The sequence below is a fragment of the Oryzias latipes genome, chromosome 20, assembly GCF_002234675.1.
Source record: "Oryzias latipes chromosome 20, ASM223467v1".
Classification (NCBI taxonomy): domain Eukaryota; kingdom Metazoa; phylum Chordata; class Actinopteri; order Beloniformes; family Adrianichthyidae; genus Oryzias; species Oryzias latipes.
In genome coordinates this window covers 6,944,776-6,963,590 of record NC_019878.2, presented here as the reverse complement: position 1 = coordinate 6,963,590, position 18,815 = coordinate 6,944,776, and the positions used below count along the sequence as shown (strand labels likewise).

Genomic DNA, 18,815 nt, shown 5'->3' with positions numbered 1-18,815 from the left:
ACCCACAGATGAGTTAGAAGCATTAAAAACTTCTCACCACATGATGGCATCAAAACATTCCTTTGACCAGCGGTTTCAGACTTTTTTTTTTTTCTTTCAGATCAGAGTACATCAGCTTGTTGGTGTTTTTTTCTATTGCAAAAACATACCAGATTATAAAGAAACGCTAAAAGAAATATATGGGTGGCAGATTAAAAAAAAAAAAACCTGAGCACTGTGTTATCCCTGTTCAATTCTTTGAAATTGCTATTCAAAACTTTGAAAATATGTATGTATTTGAAAAACAAAAACAATGAACACAAAAAACAAAACAATGAATTTAAATGAAAAAACAACATAGCATAAATGCTATAACAGATTCCAATGAATATTACATTTCCTTTGTTAAGGAGCAGAGTATGATAGTCAGAAAATGTGGGAAAGATTTGATTGCCAAATAACATTCAATTTTTAAGTATTTCAATAATCATTAATAGAATTTTGACAACAGGTTTGAAAAAGTCAAAGTATTTCCTGGAGTACCATGAAGACTGCACATCATCTGCCTTTGAGGCTGAAAAGGGGGGAGTCCAACACACCCACAGGTTGGGGCAGGAAGTGTCCAAGAACGGTAAAGCAGATATTTTGTTTCCATCCAATTCCTTCCATCCAAGTTTGATGGCTTTCAGCAAACAGCACCATCTAGTGCCAACCGGATGAACATGGCCAAACCCTGTACTGCTGCCCTGCATTGCTGGATTCAGTGCTGATACCAAGAGTTCAGTGACTGCACAGACACCCGCCATCAGAAAACGGCAGATCTGAGCCAGCAGAGAAAGATCTGACACAAGGTTTTAATTCAGCGTCTCATTAAGAGGGAGCTGCACAGACCGCCTGCAGCCCAGACCAGCATGAACAGTCAGCACCACACAGCGAAAACTCCTGTTTTCCCATAAACAGCTGCAGACGCGTCAAAACAAAGACGGGTGATGCAGAGAGAACTGGAAATGTGTGAGGCTCTTCTGTGATGAGGGTCACCCACTTTTAGTTTAACAGACAGTAGAACATGCAGATCTGTGAGGAGGATCTGCCCTCACATCGATCAAACTTGAGGAAACGTCCACACGGGGCCCTGAGCAGGACACAAAATCAACCCTCAAGCTTCTTTAAGGTATAGAAAAATAAAACACAGACCAGAATCCCTTTTTGCTAGAAAGCCTTCTACCCTGGATTGAGCAAGACAGACTCTAAAGCATTTTAGAGAGAAAACATAAGAAAGTAAGACAGAAAATTACTGTTTAGGATAAAACCAAAGCAGGAATGTCAAGACTGTACCTTTCATTGGCTCGCTGCTTTCAGGCACTTTTTTTGGAACAAAAAGCCTTAACCTAATGTAAAATTGTTGACAAACAAGAAGAGAGAAAGCAGACAGACTGAAGGGTCAACAGTACACACAAGCAGGATGAAGAAAGAGAATGCCAGATGGCGAGGAGTGAATGAGTCATGTGACCAGACTGGAGCCAACAGGCGGTTCACCAACAAACCACAGAACCAGAGGGTGGCTTTGAACGTGTCACTAGGGCTATCCCCATTTTGGCGGTAACGGATCAGCAGATGTGGGGTGTCAGACAGTTACAGCCATGGGATTGGTTAACAGAACATTTCCTGGAGAACCTCTGACACCACAAATGGACATTATTATGACTGATGAGCAGAAGCAGAGATCTGTCCTAATGAGCGGCAAAGAAAGAACAAAGGGTTGGAAGTGGAGCTTGACCGATTCACCCATCAGCGATGAGAATCTTTTCATTCTCCCAGTAGGTCTGATGAGTCAAACAGACGGGCAGTAAGGCAGAGAAAAGAAATACCCAGAAGAACTACTTTCCTCCATGGATGGAGTCCATGAGCTGGAACCGACAAACAGTGTCAGCTCCTTCAGCGGATCAGAAGGCGTTACATAGCAAATTCACTGCATGGGCAGTGCCTCACAACACACAATAGGGGTTCAAACCGGATGGTGCAACATTTTGATTGAACTGCACAAAAAAGATCAGAATAAAATGAGCATTTAACAGCATTACAGTCATGTGCAGTTTTAAGAGTGTATTACATAAAGTTAAAGTTACGTTAAGAACATCACTTAATGTAAAAAATAAAATTTCACAAGGCCCCTTTTGTGGCAGTTACATTTTGTAACTGCACATCCTCACAAGTATGAAAGTTTGATGTTAAACATGTAAAACATCATCAAAAGAGTCAAAGTAACATGTGCTTGTATGTATGTTTGTATTAGGGCTGCACGACATGCAGAGAACTCACGATTTGCGATATTAGTGATCAATATTGTGATGACGATGTAACTTGCGGTACATAAACAAATAGCAAAACAACTAAATACATCATTTCCATTTCACTTCAACAGTTTAATTTAAATAAGACTCAACAAAACTGAAATTATACTCAAAATGACCCTCAACCTTCACCTAGGAGGCGAACATCTAACGTAAAAGGGGTTCATCCGATTGGTCAATGATGTAAAGGAGTTTATCCGATTGGTCAACAACATGAAGGCGTCCATCGGATTGGTCAAATACATAAAGGGATTTATTTGATTTGTTAAATACTGCAAGCTGCTATAACATTGCTTCAGCACATTTAAGGTTACCATTTATCACATTTTTTGCCGACTTTTGAGATATGCGTATTGCACAGTTTGATATCGTGATAAAATAAAAATTAAAAAAATATATATATAAACATTTCAAATCATGGTAATCTTATATAAGTTAGTAAAATAAATTATGATAAGCAACTGTGCAAATGTATACTATACAGGGTTCCCTTGTTTTTTCTCATGGCAGTTATGTTCTAAAAATAATCCTGGATAGGTGAAATCTAGTAGGATCAATGGACAAAACAAACATGTTGCCTTCCAGTGACTATAAACCAACATAAACTGGACTTGTCCATCTCCAAAATGTGAGAAACAGCTTTCCTGAGAGAAAAAAGTGGAAGCAAATGAGCATTCAGTGGCACTGTAATAAAACACTCATGCATGTCCTCTAATACACCTGCCTTGTGTGCTTTCCTTTATATGGCAAGTCTTAATCTCTCAGAGCGAGCATGATGAAGAGCAGCACCAGGTGTAGGTGTGTGTTGCTCAACTCACCCTGTCAGACTGCGTCAGTGTGTGATGGTTCGCTTACTCTCACAAAAGTCTCAATTCAATCATTTCATGGATGAGTCAGCTCGTGAAGACGTCCACTTGGGTGGGATTTCCCTCTTACCAGTCTCAATCAGAAAAGTCCTGAATCAGATGTGAAAATGGCTTTTATCCTCACATCTGAAGAGAATTCAAAGCCTCTCTCTCATTCAGCCCTCTTGTCAGCATGAAGATCCAGTTTCATGCGTCATGCCACTCAATGCCAAGTCTGGATCTCTCACTGATGCATACAAGCCAGGACAGAGAGGTTCTGGGTCCATACTGTGCCAGGGTCCAAGGATATCCAACTCGTTAAGGTTTCTTTAAATATAGAAAAGTCACTTTTGTTTAATTTGCAGACTGAACATGCAAGTGAATTCTTGGATCCACTTACTTTGCGTTGGAGGAAAGTCAGTGTATAAGAGCAGCACTCAAGAGTGAGGGTGGGGTGGAAGAACAAACAGCAGGAAAACATTAAGAAAAATGTTAGCTGATGTTACATTGCTATTCTTCAAGTCCATGTCTTGTGTCCCTGCCCAAATAATGACCTTCCTCCAAAGTACTTTTACTTACACTGAGTCAGTAACAAACAATGGTCTGTAATGCCAATACTCTGAGATTAGCTTGTCAGCTGCATAAATGTGTTTATATTTTTTTGCGCAAAAAGTTTCCAGGTTTCTGAAGTTGATAAGGAGTATAGTATATATAGGTGAGCTTTAGTTAATGAACAGATACTTATTTTCTGCTCTGTTATACAGAAAAAATATGAATGTGTATCTGGAAATATTAAAAAAACATTGATTTTTATAATAGGATAGAATGAATACGCATATATATAAATATATATACAGTACACACAAACACACACACACACACATACATATAGATCTGTCGACATAGATACAGAGAGGTCAATAAGTATTTGATCACCCTGTGATTTAGCAAGTTATCCCACTTAGAAAACATGGAGGGGTCTAAAATTTTCATCATAGGTGCATTTCCACAGTGAGAGACAGAATCTGAAGAAACATTCAGAAATCACGTACGATTTTTTAAAACAATTTATTTGTATCTTACTGTGTCAAATAAGTATTTGATCACTTGATTATCAGATAGATTTCCGACCAGCAAAGACCTGCTGTTCTGCTTTTAAATAGTCCAACTCCACTCTGCTCATGATTCTAAATTAGTGGCACCTGTTTGAGGTTGTTAGTTTGCATAAAGGCACCTGTGCAGCCCACAATCAGTCAGAAGTCTTACTACCAACATGGGCAAAACCAAAGAGCTGTCAAAAGACAAGAGACAAAATTGTAGACCTTTACAAAGCTGGAGGTGGCTACGGGGCAATTGCCAAGCAGCTTGGTGAGAAAAGAACAACTGTTGGAGCAATTGTCAGAAAATGGCAGAGGCTAATGATGACTGTCAGTGTCCCTCGAAATGAGGCCCCTCGCAAGATCTCACCTCGTGGGGTATCGATGATGCTAAGGAAGGTGAAGAATCAGCCCAGGACTACACGGGAGGAGCTGGTCAATGACCTGAAGAGAGCTGGGACCACCGTTTCCAAGGCTACTATAAGTAATACATTAAAACATCATGGTTTAAACTCATGTATCGCATGGAAGGTTCCCCTGCTGAAGTCAGCCCATGTCAAGGCCCGTCTGAAGTTTGCCAATGACCATCTTGATGATCTAGAGCAGTGTTTTTCAACCTTTTCTGAGCCACGGCACACTTTAACCTTAAAAAAAATCCCGCGGCACACCAGCATCCAAAAATTAAAAAAAAAGGAGAAACTCATAAAGTCTGTATTGATCTACAGCCCCTGCACAATCTCACATGCATTTTTGAGATAATTGTTGCAGAAAAAGCTGGAAACTGCAGCTGTTTTTTTCTAAAAGATGCAATAAAAGTTAAGTTAGAAGATTTAAAAACAGTTTGTGTGTTCGTTAGTTTCAAGACGTTTAACAACAGATCTCCTTTTGCGCTGTCACTCTCACAACCCAATGCATCATGGGAAATGTAGTGCATAAAACGGCCGAAGATCGGTTTTCGGAGCTTCATTGTTTTGTTCACTTGTTCCACGGTCTGATACTGGATTCTGTGGAAAGCTACACCGCTAAAGACGAGCTTTAGCTGGTATTTCTGTTAGAACTGAGCGACTTTACGAACTAAATCGGGACAAGGAAGTGAAGACTTTAACCACTTCTGATTGGTCAGACCGATGACATGTGATTAACCCCCCCAACACGGGACTTTTCCAAAATACAGCCGAAGGTGCAGCTGAATCGCGGTACGTCATTCTTATCAAAATGTCTTTAATAAAATAAAATAAACGCAAAGAAAAGGTATTTTACGATCTTTTATATTCCTAACTCTTCAGTGTTTTATCAGGGCCTGTTTGGATGAACAGAGAGCTAAAATCCTGGAGATGGGAAATGTTTTTAGATCAGTTAATGAGGGCAATTTCCCACGGCACACTTGGCCATCTCCCACGGCACACTAGTGTGCCGCGGCACACTGGTTGAAAAACACTGATCTAGAGGAGTCATGGGAGAAAGTCTTGTGGTCAGATGAGACCAAAATAGAACTTTTTGGTCTTAACTCCATTCGGCATGTTTGGAGGAGGAAGAAGGAGGAGCATCATCCCAAGAACACCATACCTACAGTGAAGCACGGGGGTGGAAACATCATGCTCTTGGGGTGTTTTTCTGCACAGGGGACAGGACGACTGCACTTTATTATTATAGGAGTGGATGAACGGGGCTCTGTATTGTGAGATATTGGGCAAAAACCTCCTTACCTCTGTCAGAGCGTTGAAGATGGGTCGTGGCTGGGTCTTTCATCATGACAATGATCCGAAGCACACAGCCAAGAAAACCAAGGAGTGGCTCCGTAAGAAGCATATAAAGGTTCTGGAGTAGCCCAGCCAATCTCCAGACCTAAATCCAATAGAGAATCTTTAGAGGGAGCTGAATCTCCGTGTTGCTCAGCGACAGCCCCGAACCCTGACAGATCTAGAGAAGATCTGTATGGAGGAGTGGGCCAAAATCCCTGCTGCAGTGTGCAGAAAACCTTGTGAAGAACTACAGGAACCGTTTGACCTCTGTAATTGTTAACAAAGGCTTCTGTACCAAGTATTAAAGTTGTTTAACCCAAGTGATCAAATACTTTTTTGTCACAGTAATATAAAAATAAATTGTTTAAAAAAAAAATCGTACAACAGGATTTCTGAATGTTTCTTAAGATTCTGTCTCTCACTGTGGAAATGCACCTATGATGAAAATTTTAGACCCCTCCATGTTTTCTAAGTGGAAGAACTTGCTAAATCACAGGGTTATCATATACTTATTGACCTCTGTGTATATAGATCCACACACACCCCTAACCCCCCCCCCCCCCCACACACACACACACACAAACACGCACGTACAAACACACATATGTATAGATTTATAGATATAGATATATTTCTTTTTAAGTGCGACAACTTGCAGTTGCAGAATCAGAGACTAAAACAGAAGGAGAACAAAGGAGGAGAACAAAAGTGGTTAACATCTTTTGCAGATGTTATTTGAATAGATCAGTGATTGCAAAAAGGTGGCAGGGGAGAGTGTAACCACACAGAATAGGATGGTGGACTGAGGAGGACTCTGGAGGTGAGGAAGGGGAAAAGGACATGCTCAGAGCAGAGGACCAAGTCATGGAAGGTTTAAAAGGAAAAGTGTTGTGAGGCTTTTAGGGAGGACTTGAAACAGACTGAGAGATCAGGAGAGTCTGGACTGCTACAGCTAAAAGGATTTTCTAATGTTTATCAGCGCACGTCCACCACCTACAGTTGGAACAAGCACAGTACGAAATGATGAAGTGCTGCAAATCTTGTTGACAGCTCTATTCTGACAAATAAAAGACTTTGCGTCATAGAATTTCGGCCGGGCACAATCCCCAATTACCGTAATTTCCGGACTATAAGCCGCTACTGTTTCCCGGGCTTACAGCCCTACGGCTTATTCAGTGACGCGGCTAATTTATGGATTTAATTGGTAGCCGCCATGTACGTACTTTCGAACTTAGTGAATAGTTTGAATTCTCTATCTAACACCGAGCACAAGGCATTTATTTTTCAACACACCTCTTAGCAGCCAAACAGCATGGATTTGACTTCAGGTTTTAGACACTTCAGTAATGGTTCAACAAAACGAAACACGCATGCCCAGCTGCATCCCAGAATCCTTTGGTGCCATTAGACCCAACGTGCACGAGATCGCCATTACAGTTTGCAAAAGCAATCGTTAAAAGCAGCGTAAAAAAATCCACCATCACCAACGGGTTTGGAAAAGCCGGTCAGCTGCGTGACGGAGAGAACAGCGCATGGAGTGAATTTACCTCTGAGTCATAGTGACTCGGCTGGCTGCACGTAAATATGTGGGAATAACATCAGCCTTTATTTTGTCGGGACACGACTGGAAACACAAATCGACGCGGTCGTTTTTACGGTTTCTAAGGACTGAGCGGGATTTTGCTTTGAAAAGCTCACAGCCTCCGTGTGAGCTGGAGACATCTTCTCCTGCTGCTCTTATAGAGCTGCGGGGCCGATGGCAGTCTGATGGCTCCCACACGTAACAACGCATCTGCCCCTCATACACAAAACGTACAGTATTAAGTCCGATTGCTCTGCACAGACACGATTTGCTCCTTCCACCAGCGCAATGGGGACGAAGCGCTCCTCCTTGAAGCCGCGCTGGCCAGAGGTGTAAGAGTACATGGGAAGGGGAGACAAGGAGCGCGCGGGGCGAGCGCGGAGCACAGAGGCGTCCGCGGAGCAACAGTGTTTGTTGTGGAAGGAATCTTCTGACGCACGCGCCGCACTGAGGCGCGCGCTTTTCATTCGCCGCTGCTTTATTTTACCGGTGTGTTTTTTTAGACCAGCCCTGTTACTCCCATAACGCTGCCGCGACACAAGAAGAAGGAGAGCTTTTCCCGTTCACCCCTCCATGCACTGCTGATACTTGCTCATTCTTAAACACGTATAACAGTATGGCGAGCCGGGCGTTGGCCCCGCCTTTAGCCCCTAAGACTCATGGGAAATGGGGAATCGCGGATGTAAATTTCCTCATCATAACTGAGGGATGTAATGTTGATTATATGGTTACTGTTTGTAATTTTATGTATGATACCTAGATTGTCAAAAAAATAAAAAAATAAAAAATAATAATAAAATAAAAAAACCCATAACTGAGGAACTTGTGAACAGAATAGAGGTCCATGCTGTTTGACAGATGTAGATATACTCAAATACATGGGTCTGAGGCAAAGCTGACTCCACCCACAGTGTGCTAATGAATCACACTCATTCTGGGATTCTGGCCGTGTCCTGTCAGGATGACAATATCGCCTAACACATGCGCGGCTTGTACTCTCTGACGCGGCTTGTGTATGTATAAAAGCAGTTAAACACATGAAAATGGGTGGGTGCGGCTTGTAATCGGGTGCGCTTTGTAGTCCGGAATTTACTGTATTAATTTCTCCTTTACGATCAATTTTCACAACGTTGGCACTTCTGCAAATTAAAAGGGACGCCATCCATATGTTAGTACCAAACGTCAGCCCCTGATTGGTTAAAGTCTGACCTAGTTTTACTTTCAACACAGCTTCTATTGATGCACATTTTGTATTTAGAGCCAGATAATGGCCTTAAAATGTGCCTGAAGTGGAAAGTTTTAAACACAAAAGCCCGAAACATGCATTTACGCACTTTTACATGGACTTTCATTGGGAGTGGGCGCTTAAGCTAGCATTGCCAAGGGCGGAGTGAAAATATTCTGATAAAGATGTTGAGATTCTTTTTGAGGAGTGATGAGGGTGGACAGGATCAGGAATGAACCCCTCAGAGGAACAGCTCATGCCAGATGTTTTCAGATAAATGCCGACTGAAGCAGATTGACATGGTTTGGACACATCAAGAGGAGAGACGGTGATTATGTTGGTAAAAGAATGCAGTGGAGGTCTAAGGAAGACAATTTAGTTGATGTGAGCAAAGAGGAGGAAGTATGATGAGGAGGGTTTGATGGAGGCAATTCGATCCCTGAAGGGAGCAACCCAACGGCAAAAAAGATCCATAAGAGTTCAGGGGACAAACTAACCACAACCCAGTTCAAATAGTTTTCAGTATAGTTTACTATAACCTTAAGTTATTCTATAAATAGAAGAACATAAGTTGCAACAACAACAAAAAGTCAAACATAACATCAAATTCTTTACCAGCTATTCGATGTAAACAAAATACCACTAAATTAATTGAGTCTCATGTGGACAAAAATAACATCCAACAGCTTGAAAGACTTCGTTTTATGATCATGCAGTGCAAGTGAAACACATAAAACGCAATTATGGGCTTTAAACTGCTTTAGCAGTTTTAATTCTCTGAACTGAGCTCCTCTTACACAAAGTTAACAAACCCCTGCTGAGGCAATGCTTAAAAAAAGAAACAAACATGTTTTTAACCACTAATGGAGACAAGAAAATACGCCTTTACCATGGTGACGGCTGTAAAGTTTGGTTTCTGTTAAACAGATTATGGATGAACATGATGTCACTGACAAATGGTTAGCGCTGACATATCAACCGGCCAAACAGCATCAGCTCATGTCTCAGTAGGAAATGTGTTTCTGATATAGACATGTCTCTGATCCCTTTTTTTTATGTTTTTATGAAGGCCACAGAAAACTGAGGAGAAACACTCACCAAACAACCGCAGCGCCAGAAGAGTTCAGACTCCTTCTGCAGTGTCAGCGCCTCTCAACACAACCTGAAACGGCACATCATAAGCAGTCACCAGCGTGCCCGGGATTTCAACTCTAAATTCACTTGTTTGAGTTTTACCTCTTAGAAACAAAGTGACTCAGAGCGTTTCGACACACCATATTTATCCAATTAGGATCAAAAGAGATTCAGTTAAAAGCAAAGCCTTGAATAGAGTCCAAAGAGGACAAAAAACAAAAGCTTCCCCGCCTGAAAGAAAACTATAAGTACTTGTTTTATCTGTGCGAATAGATCATATCTGTCATAAATAAATGCAAATGTAGTTGCTGCTATATTCTTCGTACAATGCATCTTCTAATACTGCAACACAAAATCGTTTGGAATGCTGGCAGTCATAAAGCAGAAACAGGAGGGGAGGATTCCATATATTTTTAGATGTTAATATAACAAATGACAAGATGAATAAAGGTTTTAATTAAAGTTTAAAAACCCACTCTGATAAAAATCCTCTTTTTTGGTGTTTTAACATGTTTTTGTGGCATTTTTCTGATGGAGGACATGAATAAAGAAAATTGAGATTAAAATTGCATTTCTGAGTATTTCTTTATTCAAATTATTGTAAATAAAAAATAAGGTTTGGAAATGATGGTATTTGTGACGTTGAAAAAACACTGGGCTCCCTGCTCCGCTTCATTCTAGATCCATTTACATCTTTGTTTCCCTCGCCCAAGCTGAACAGAAATGAGTCTAGTACCCGTAACCCTTGACCATCATAATTTTTTTTTATAATAAAACACTGCATGAAAAACTGGAACAATCTTGTTCTATTAAAGAAAATCTGAACCGACAGCCAGGTCAACAAAAGCAACTGACTATTGTTCATCCAAAACAACTAAGTCAGTAAATGAGCCACAGAAAAAAAAACGATATTTGCTGTGCAACACAGCAGCATTGCCTCAATGACCCACATCCTTTATCTGCAGCACAGACTCACTTTTTAGGAGGAGAAAATGTGTTAAAAACTAAAGGTTTCTCCACTTGACTATAAAACGATCATACTGTTTTTATTTTTTTAACCAGCATGGTGAAAAGTAAACCTTTCTGCATTGTTTTTTTTACAAAATAAATTGGATAATTAACAAATGTTTAAATTGAGAAATTTTACATGGTCTTTCACAAAATTAGATAATATTGAAATTCAATTCCTGTAACAGGTCTCAAAATAAAAGACGCAAGAAAGGAATTATTGTAATAAATATCATGTTTGAAATATGCTTAACCATTTCAAACATGAAACATTAGTGGGACAAAGTCTCTCAGAAGATTAAAGAGAATTGGTGATTTTCTTCAACAGAGTAAATAAAACAATTGAGGCGTTATAAAACAAGCGTTCATCGCTATCAAACTGCAAAAGCTTTACAGTATCATTATCAAAAGCTCATAACACCAAAAGATTCAGAGAAACTGGAGGAATCCCTGTATTTGACAATACTTGTATGGATTGAAAATGCTGTCAGGATGTTTATTTAAGTATTTATGTTTATTATTTATGAGTGTGATGTTTCCTTTGACCTTTTGTCCATTTGCAACAACCTTGAATAGACTTTTTCACCTGTCAAATACCCAAAATTAAGATGAGTGAGACGACGGAAACAAATTCACTTTGATGCAGACTCATTTTGATTTATTTATTTTCTTTAAATTCAGTAAACCCAATGAATGACATTGATTTTATGGATGACACCAATTTTAATTAGAAAGCAGCTGTAGGTTTGTCTGGAATCAGAAGCGGTGCATCTAAGCCCCGCCCCCACCTCTTTACCTGTTCGTTGTTTTCCCCCGTGTGCATTAACATAAACAAAAACAGAGTTCAATTAATAATAATAATAATTGATACTTTATCCCATAATGGGGAAATTCTTTTCCGCATTTGACCCATCCCCTAGGGGGAGCGGTGAGCTGCAGCTGAACCGCGCTCGGGAGGCAGTAGCGTTGAGGGTCTTGCCCAAGGACCCTCACTGGGTGATGCTAATTGCCCCCATTGTTTATTCCCCTTCGGGAATCGAATCCTGGATCCCTGCGTGGCAGCCCTTTACCTTACCAACTGATGAAAGTAACATTTATTTTTAAAAAGCATTTGTGTTTTTACTCTATTTTGAATAAAGTTCATGTCATTTGAACGGCTTTTTAGTTTTTTCAAAATTTTCAATGTTTTTTTTTTAAACTGGGATGAACCAAGAAATATTGTTTTGTTAACCTCATGGTTCTTTTGTGTCATCACCCCCAACATGATAAAGACGGCTCAGAGAAGCAGAAGAACACAGCTGCTGCCTGGAAATACATCACTTCCCACAGATTCACCGCCTTCAATTATTCTTCCAGGTCTTCATTGTTTTTGTTATTGCTTCATCAAACTTCAAGTGACCTGCATCCTGGCCGACTGTGGGAAACATTAGAACTTCTGAAAACTGCGGTTCTGTTGTTTTTATTATCAGATAACTCATAGAGCTGTCATAGAAATTTCACAGCAGAACTGAGAACAAATAATCCACAAGAACAACTGTTAAACACGCCTGAGTGAGGGGCTTCATGCACAGGGAAAAAGTTCAGGTTTGCAGCCAAAGCTTGTTTTCAAGAAGCAGTGATGTGGAACATAATTTGAATGTGGAATAAAAAACCGGGGCTCAGCCACATAAAAGTTCAAATGTCGTCTTTGAACAAGGTTTTTCTCAGTTCTTGGTAATCAAAAAAAGCAAAAAAGCCTCTAAATGTTTTGATTGTGACATCACAGGTTAACTTTTTTCACAGACTGTTTTAATACACATACACACTGTGACCCATGCAGTTTTTCAGTGAATATTTATGTTATTCTGGGTGGCTGATTTACTGGCAGATGAGGTGGGGTTATTTTGTGGATTCCACATCTATAAATCATTCCTGTTGTCTAGTTGGTGTCATGACAACCGAAGCCCACCCAAAGCAGGAGAGCTGCAACAAACAAAGAGCACGTGGAAAATCTGAAGCAACCAGTTGCTCTCCGCCTCCTCTGCCAGCAGGAAAAGTTATGCAGAGGAATCAGAGGGGGGACGCAGGGGACCTGCTGGGCCCAGATCTGTGGAAGAGGGCCCCCAGAACAATGATGCAATACGCTTATGTAAGGCGCCCTTTACTGGCAGGTTTCTCACTGTGAAACACAGAAAGGTGGAGACCCTGGGAAAGACTGTAAGACCTGTAACTCCTTAATTCTCAACACTAAGAAACATGAAGTTGTGTGGGAAGCTACCTTCACACTGAAGAAACCACTTCCAAAGAAAAGCCTATTAAAATGTACGTAAACATGCGTTTCGGGCAACCATTTCCAAAACGCTTAAGTACCGGTATGCAAAGTTTTAAGTTCGTTTTTTTGGTTTAACCATGTTGAACTTTGACCAATCAGGGACGCAGATTGGGTAGTGATGTATGGATGCCGTCCCTTTTAATTCACAGAAGTGCCAAACGTTTGAAAGTGGAGGAGAAATTAATAATGACGGTCTGTGCCCGGCCAGAATTTTGACACCAAGACTTTTATTTTTCAAAATAGAGCTGTGAAAGAAAAAGCCTTGAGCGAGATTCACCAGATTTGCATCGCTTTGATATTTTGCAACCAAGCCTCTTCCAAGTGTAGGTGGTGGAAATGCGCTCGTGAACAGAAGAAAAAGGAGCCCGTTCAAGAGAGTCCATCAATTGCCCGGTGTGAACATAGCTTCAGGGAGATGCAGCCTTTCTAAACGTTCCCAAATGTGCCACCAGATGCAGTTTCTGCTACTACACCTGAGAGAAATGCAACACAGTCGACCTTCCACACCATGCAGGAGTGTAATTATGGCCACACATCTGTGTGTCTGCGCTGAGAGAAGTTTGCTCATTCTCTGTGTGAATGGTGAAACTTTAGAGTTAAGGGAAAACTAACCACGGCTGCAATTACAGTCTAAGTATGTGAGACTCAAACATACACTGATGTATAGCCTTCTTGACTGAAGTGAAAAATGATGGTGGATGTGTGGTGTTTGGTTCTGACAGCAAACGGTATGTTTGTCTCCATTTACATAAAGTTTTCTAAAAAAAAACAAAACAATCCAGTGTTTAGAAATGTCTCATTTTGTCTTTCTTTAGCATCATTATGATTTTTAACCAAATCAACTGCTTACATAAAGAAGTTTTTTTTGGAATGGGTTGAAGGTATACAAAGTTTTGACAGCAGAAATTACAGGACTCCTGTGACAGCTGCAGAATAGTGAGACATGCCTGCAAATGAGCTTTCACAACATAATGGTACATGGAAGAAGAAAGCCAGCAATTAGCGCTTCTTTGGATTTGCTCTGTGGGCCGTTTCTTTTCCCTGCTTGAAATGCTTATGTCTCTGGCATATTTGGTCCTTGTTTGATCCAAACCAGGACCAGGATCCAAATAGTCCCTTTTGATTGGAAAATATGGAGAAAACAAGTGAACACTGCCCAGCTTAAGAATGTGAGACTTGACCTACATTAAAATGAACTTGGGTACGCTCAGTGTAAACGACCAAAGAGAAGTAAACTGGTGTAAGCTTTGCAACTTATGAAAAATTGGTGGGGGGAAATAAAAGCTCAAAATACAAATCTGAAAGATCTTTTTTGTCAATCCCATCATCAAGTTGAAGATAGGCAAAGTAAAAAAGTTACTTTGATTTAGTTTAGATTATTTTTAGTTGCTTAGCCTGTATCATTTTTATTTTGAGGTTCTTTTTTCCTCTCTTTCATCTATTGCATCTATCAGCATCTATTCAGTTAAAGAAAACATAACAAATCCAGTAAGTGTGGAAAATGCTTGGTCTGAGCGTAATCCATCCTATTTTTTTTCTCTACACCAGTCAAGTGCTGTTTGGAATCACAGTCCAGAACATTTGCGGCAAATGCAATTACTAGCTGATTTGTCTTTCAGCGTTTGTCACATTCCACAATCAAAACTTCGGAATCATGGGAAAAACCAACAGCTGTCCCACGCCTGCTCACTCCCATCATCTATTGATCTGTTGTAAAAGTGTTTTCACGGGTCTTTTTTTATTACAATTATGCTGCTTTTAGCCAAAATAAAAAAAGATTTCAAAATTGGTGGCGTTTTCTAGGACATAGTTTCTACAGACCTGAAGGAGTTCATTAGAAATTTGCCTCACAGTTATGGGAAGGGCTTACAGCTCCTCAGAACCCCGACTTAACATTACTGGTGCAACAAAAATGGCGAGTAATATTAGAGTTATCCAGTTGTTTAGATTAAGTTAGTTTGGATCCAGATTCCAGAAAACGACGACGTCTGAATCTATTTGCCTGCAAGTGGTCGCATCGGAATGGAGTGGAACAGGGAGCTCTATGTCACAAATAAGATCTTTTTCAAACAGCATCTCTCCATCTGCTCTAGATTCACAACGGTTTCAATAAAAGAAATACTCAGATATGCAGTTTTGAGCTTAGTTTCTTTATACATGTTCTCCATCGTAAGAAAAAAAATGTCACAAGATCATGTTTAAAAACACCAAAAACACTATTCTCATTGGAGTGGATCTTTAAGAGCTTCAGCTATTTAAGTGTCATTTCAGAATCATCAAAAGAAAGCAGATATTTTCAAGTCGCTTTCCATGAAAAAAAAAGGTGCAAATGGTGAGGGGGGGGGGGGGGGCAGACTGAAAAGTTGCTTATTTGTGTGACAAGTGTCATACACTAACAGGCTTGTTGCAGGCAACATTGTCCCCAAATGAGCAGTTGCTGTAACTGCATGACATTTTTTTTAGACAATTTGGTCCTCTCTGGAGACTGCAGTGTGAAAGTAAAACCAAATAAAGCTTTGGATTTCTTTTGCAGTTCTCAACTGGACCAAACCAAGTTCATGGACTAGCCTGATGTGAAAGCAGATGACAAATCCCATCAGCATTTGGAAGACAAAGAACTCTTCAATTCATAAAAGATTGTTCCCTGACAAGTTAATCCTAATGGATCTGCTTTGTATCTTTTAATATGGAAATGAAATGTTCTGCAAGACAAACAGGAAAAGGTTTAAAGCAGCAAGTTTACTTAATATAAAGATCAGAGGTTAAAATCTGCTCCAGAACAATCAAGCTTAACCTGAAGTAATGACAACAGAGCTACACAAAATGAGTTCTTTTTTTAAATATCCAAGTCAACACTTCATGATGTAACACTTTAAAATCTCCTAATGTTTTTCACATCTCATTAATTTGTTTGACTTATTTTTTCCCCAAAAGCTCATCAGAGTTTGATGGGGGGTTTTTAAGTTTGCACACCTTTACTCCAAAGTAGCTGTGATGGTGCAACCCCATAATTTGACCCAAATAGGTGAAAAAAATGAATGAAGTATCACTTAAACCAAAGTACACAAAGCCCAGAATAAAACAACAAATTTGTATTTTTAAGGAGTAAAAAAGTGTAGTGACCTAACATGTTAACTTTTTAAATGCATGGCTGAAAACAGAATCAAACCTCCAACGAAGCTTTCATCATTTAAAACACTTAGTTTTCCTTTCACAGGTAAATACCAGTAATAGGATTTTTCTGTTTTGGTTGTGTTGGAGCCAAAAGTAACATGAAGCCTGTTAAAACTGTAAATGTATTACTAATTATAATCAGAAGAAAAACAAACAGTGGCACCGTTTTGATTGAAACCCTCAGCTTGGCATTGGAGTAACCTGTTTCCTGAAGATACCCATGAGAACACCTCAAAGCTGGCAGTCCTCCCAAAACCTGAGCCAGCATTGGAAACCCTAAAACTAATATGGAACGGAGTTACAAAAGGTTTTGCAAACAAATGTGTTAATGTGCTGCAAAAAAGTGCCGATTATGGAGAGTTGTGGCCCCTGACCTTTAGGATGTGGCTGGAGAAGAAGAAGTGTGTGAGTGAGCTTCCCTTTGCACTTCCCAAAGAAGTGATGTCGAACCAGCAAAGTTACTCCGGATGACAAACAGGTTATTTATCATAGCAGTTATGACAGCCTGCCAAATGAGACAGAAGGGAAGCTCAGGGGGTTGGCGCGCGCGCACTGTGCGCATGCTTCAAGGGTAAGTGAGCATTTTCCCTGCAGTTAACGGCCTGGGATGTGCGTTGGTTCAGTGAACAATCACACATGCAAACATTGAACTATTTCTGCAGAAATGTAGCATTTCAAACTTTCTTCTAAGGTTTGGGTCTGTTTCTCTCCAAAAAGGTGCGCTGTTGTTTTGTTGGTTGTCATGTGTAACATAAATTACCTGTCGCGTGAACACTTGACGTCCGAGTTCTGACTGTTTCCAAACTTCACTAAACACTCAATAACCGTCTGGGTTTGTGGGTTAACGTGGGTTGTTGTGCGAGCGGTGTCGTCTGAAAGGAGTGTGGATTTTATCCAAACCGCGGCGACACACCTTAACCTTCTGACGCGAAGCTGACAGCATTCTGCGTCCTTCTTCCCTTCAACAGCGCAACAAAGAAGTCTCTGCAGAGAACAGTCCACTTACCGCAGGGGCTCTGGAGAAAACGGCACTGAAGACGGCTGGCAACGAAGAAGGACTCTCCAAGACACGGACTGTCACTCTCCCGTACAAACACTGGCGCAGCTGTGGGCGCTTTCAAACTCAGGCAAACTTAGAAGAAAGGACAGACGAGCTTCCGGTTTGATTTCAAAGTAAAAGATGCACGATTGAAAAACCTGTGCACTTAGGTAACTAGAGTTTTTTTTTATACAGACTGGTATAAAAAAAGTATAAGTACAAGAATCTACGATAGAGTATTAGGGACATCATAAAATGAATGAAAATAAAATGAGTATGAAAATCAGATTACAAATGAATTAGATAGATAGATAGATAGATAGATAGATAGATAGATAGATAGATAGATAGATAGATAGATAGATAGATAGATAGATAGATAGATAGATAGATAGATAGATAGATAGATAGATAGATAGATAGATAGATAGATAGATAGATAGATAGATAGATAGATAGATAGGAAAAAGGTAAGTTGCAATTTTATGAAAATAAAGAGAGTCCATTTCGTTCAAAAAATAATAAAGAAGATGAGCAGTGGGCATCCTAGTTCCCTCCATTGTCTGCAGCATACATTATAGAGTTAACCTAATGTTTGATGGTCTATGAAAAATGTTAAATGTAGTGTTTTTTTTTTTTTGATGGTCTATGAAAAATGTTAAATGTAGTGTTTTTGTTTTTTTTAAAGCACGACTTTTTCTCTGTAAAATTATGACTTTTTGAAGAATAACTCTATAACTTTATTATTGTAAATTGTTGATTTGTTTTATAATTGTACACATTTACTTTATCCTGATATGAATGTACTTGTTTAGTCTCACCCTGTTACTTCGCCAAAGAAATCTCACAAAAATCTAAGAAAAAATAGTTTCCCTTTTTTATTGATACACTGAATAAACTTGCAACACCTTTTACTTTTAGACTTTTATTTTGAAGGTCATCTCCCTAATTCTATACCTCAGTATTTGAGCAGAGCTCTGCAGCCTGGTAGGCTTGTTGCTTCCCTTTAAAGGACCTCAGCCCTCTATTAAACTTTATTGTACTCTCAGTGAGTTCCTGCTGCACTCACCCAGACTTTTGTGTTCACTCTGCCAGTGTGCACAACACAATGATCACAAAGGACATTATAAGTTTGAGACTTATTCTTCTTGTAAAAGTTTTTTTTTTTAATTCATTCAAGAATAGAACATGTTGGAAAATCAACCTCCGTGCAACAAATAATCAATTTAATGGACACACATCCTGTCCATTAAAGACAAGCCCAGATCAACACTAATCAATCCTGCATCTTCCTGCCTGTTAAAAGCCTTGTAAAATGCAAAACTGGA

General features: G+C 39.8%; 1 protein-coding gene across 2 annotated transcripts in view; it reads right to left on the bottom strand.

Moving 5' to 3' along the window:
• svil (supervillin) overlaps nucleotides 1–17,577 on the bottom strand; it is a 93,776-nt gene extending 76,199 nt beyond the window's left edge. Inside the window, exons 1-2 of one of the 2 annotated variants that reach the window (XM_020712519.2) lie at nucleotides 17,455–17,561; nucleotides 9,920–9,983 (exon numbers count right to left, since the gene is read on the bottom strand). The gene's annotated coding sequence lies outside the window, so the exon portion shown is untranslated. Of the gene's footprint in view, nucleotides 1–9,919; nucleotides 9,984–17,454 lie in introns of both variants that reach the window. The other variant, XM_020712522.2, reaches the window with a different exon arrangement.
• Nucleotides 17,578–18,815: the final 1,238 nt, after the last annotated feature.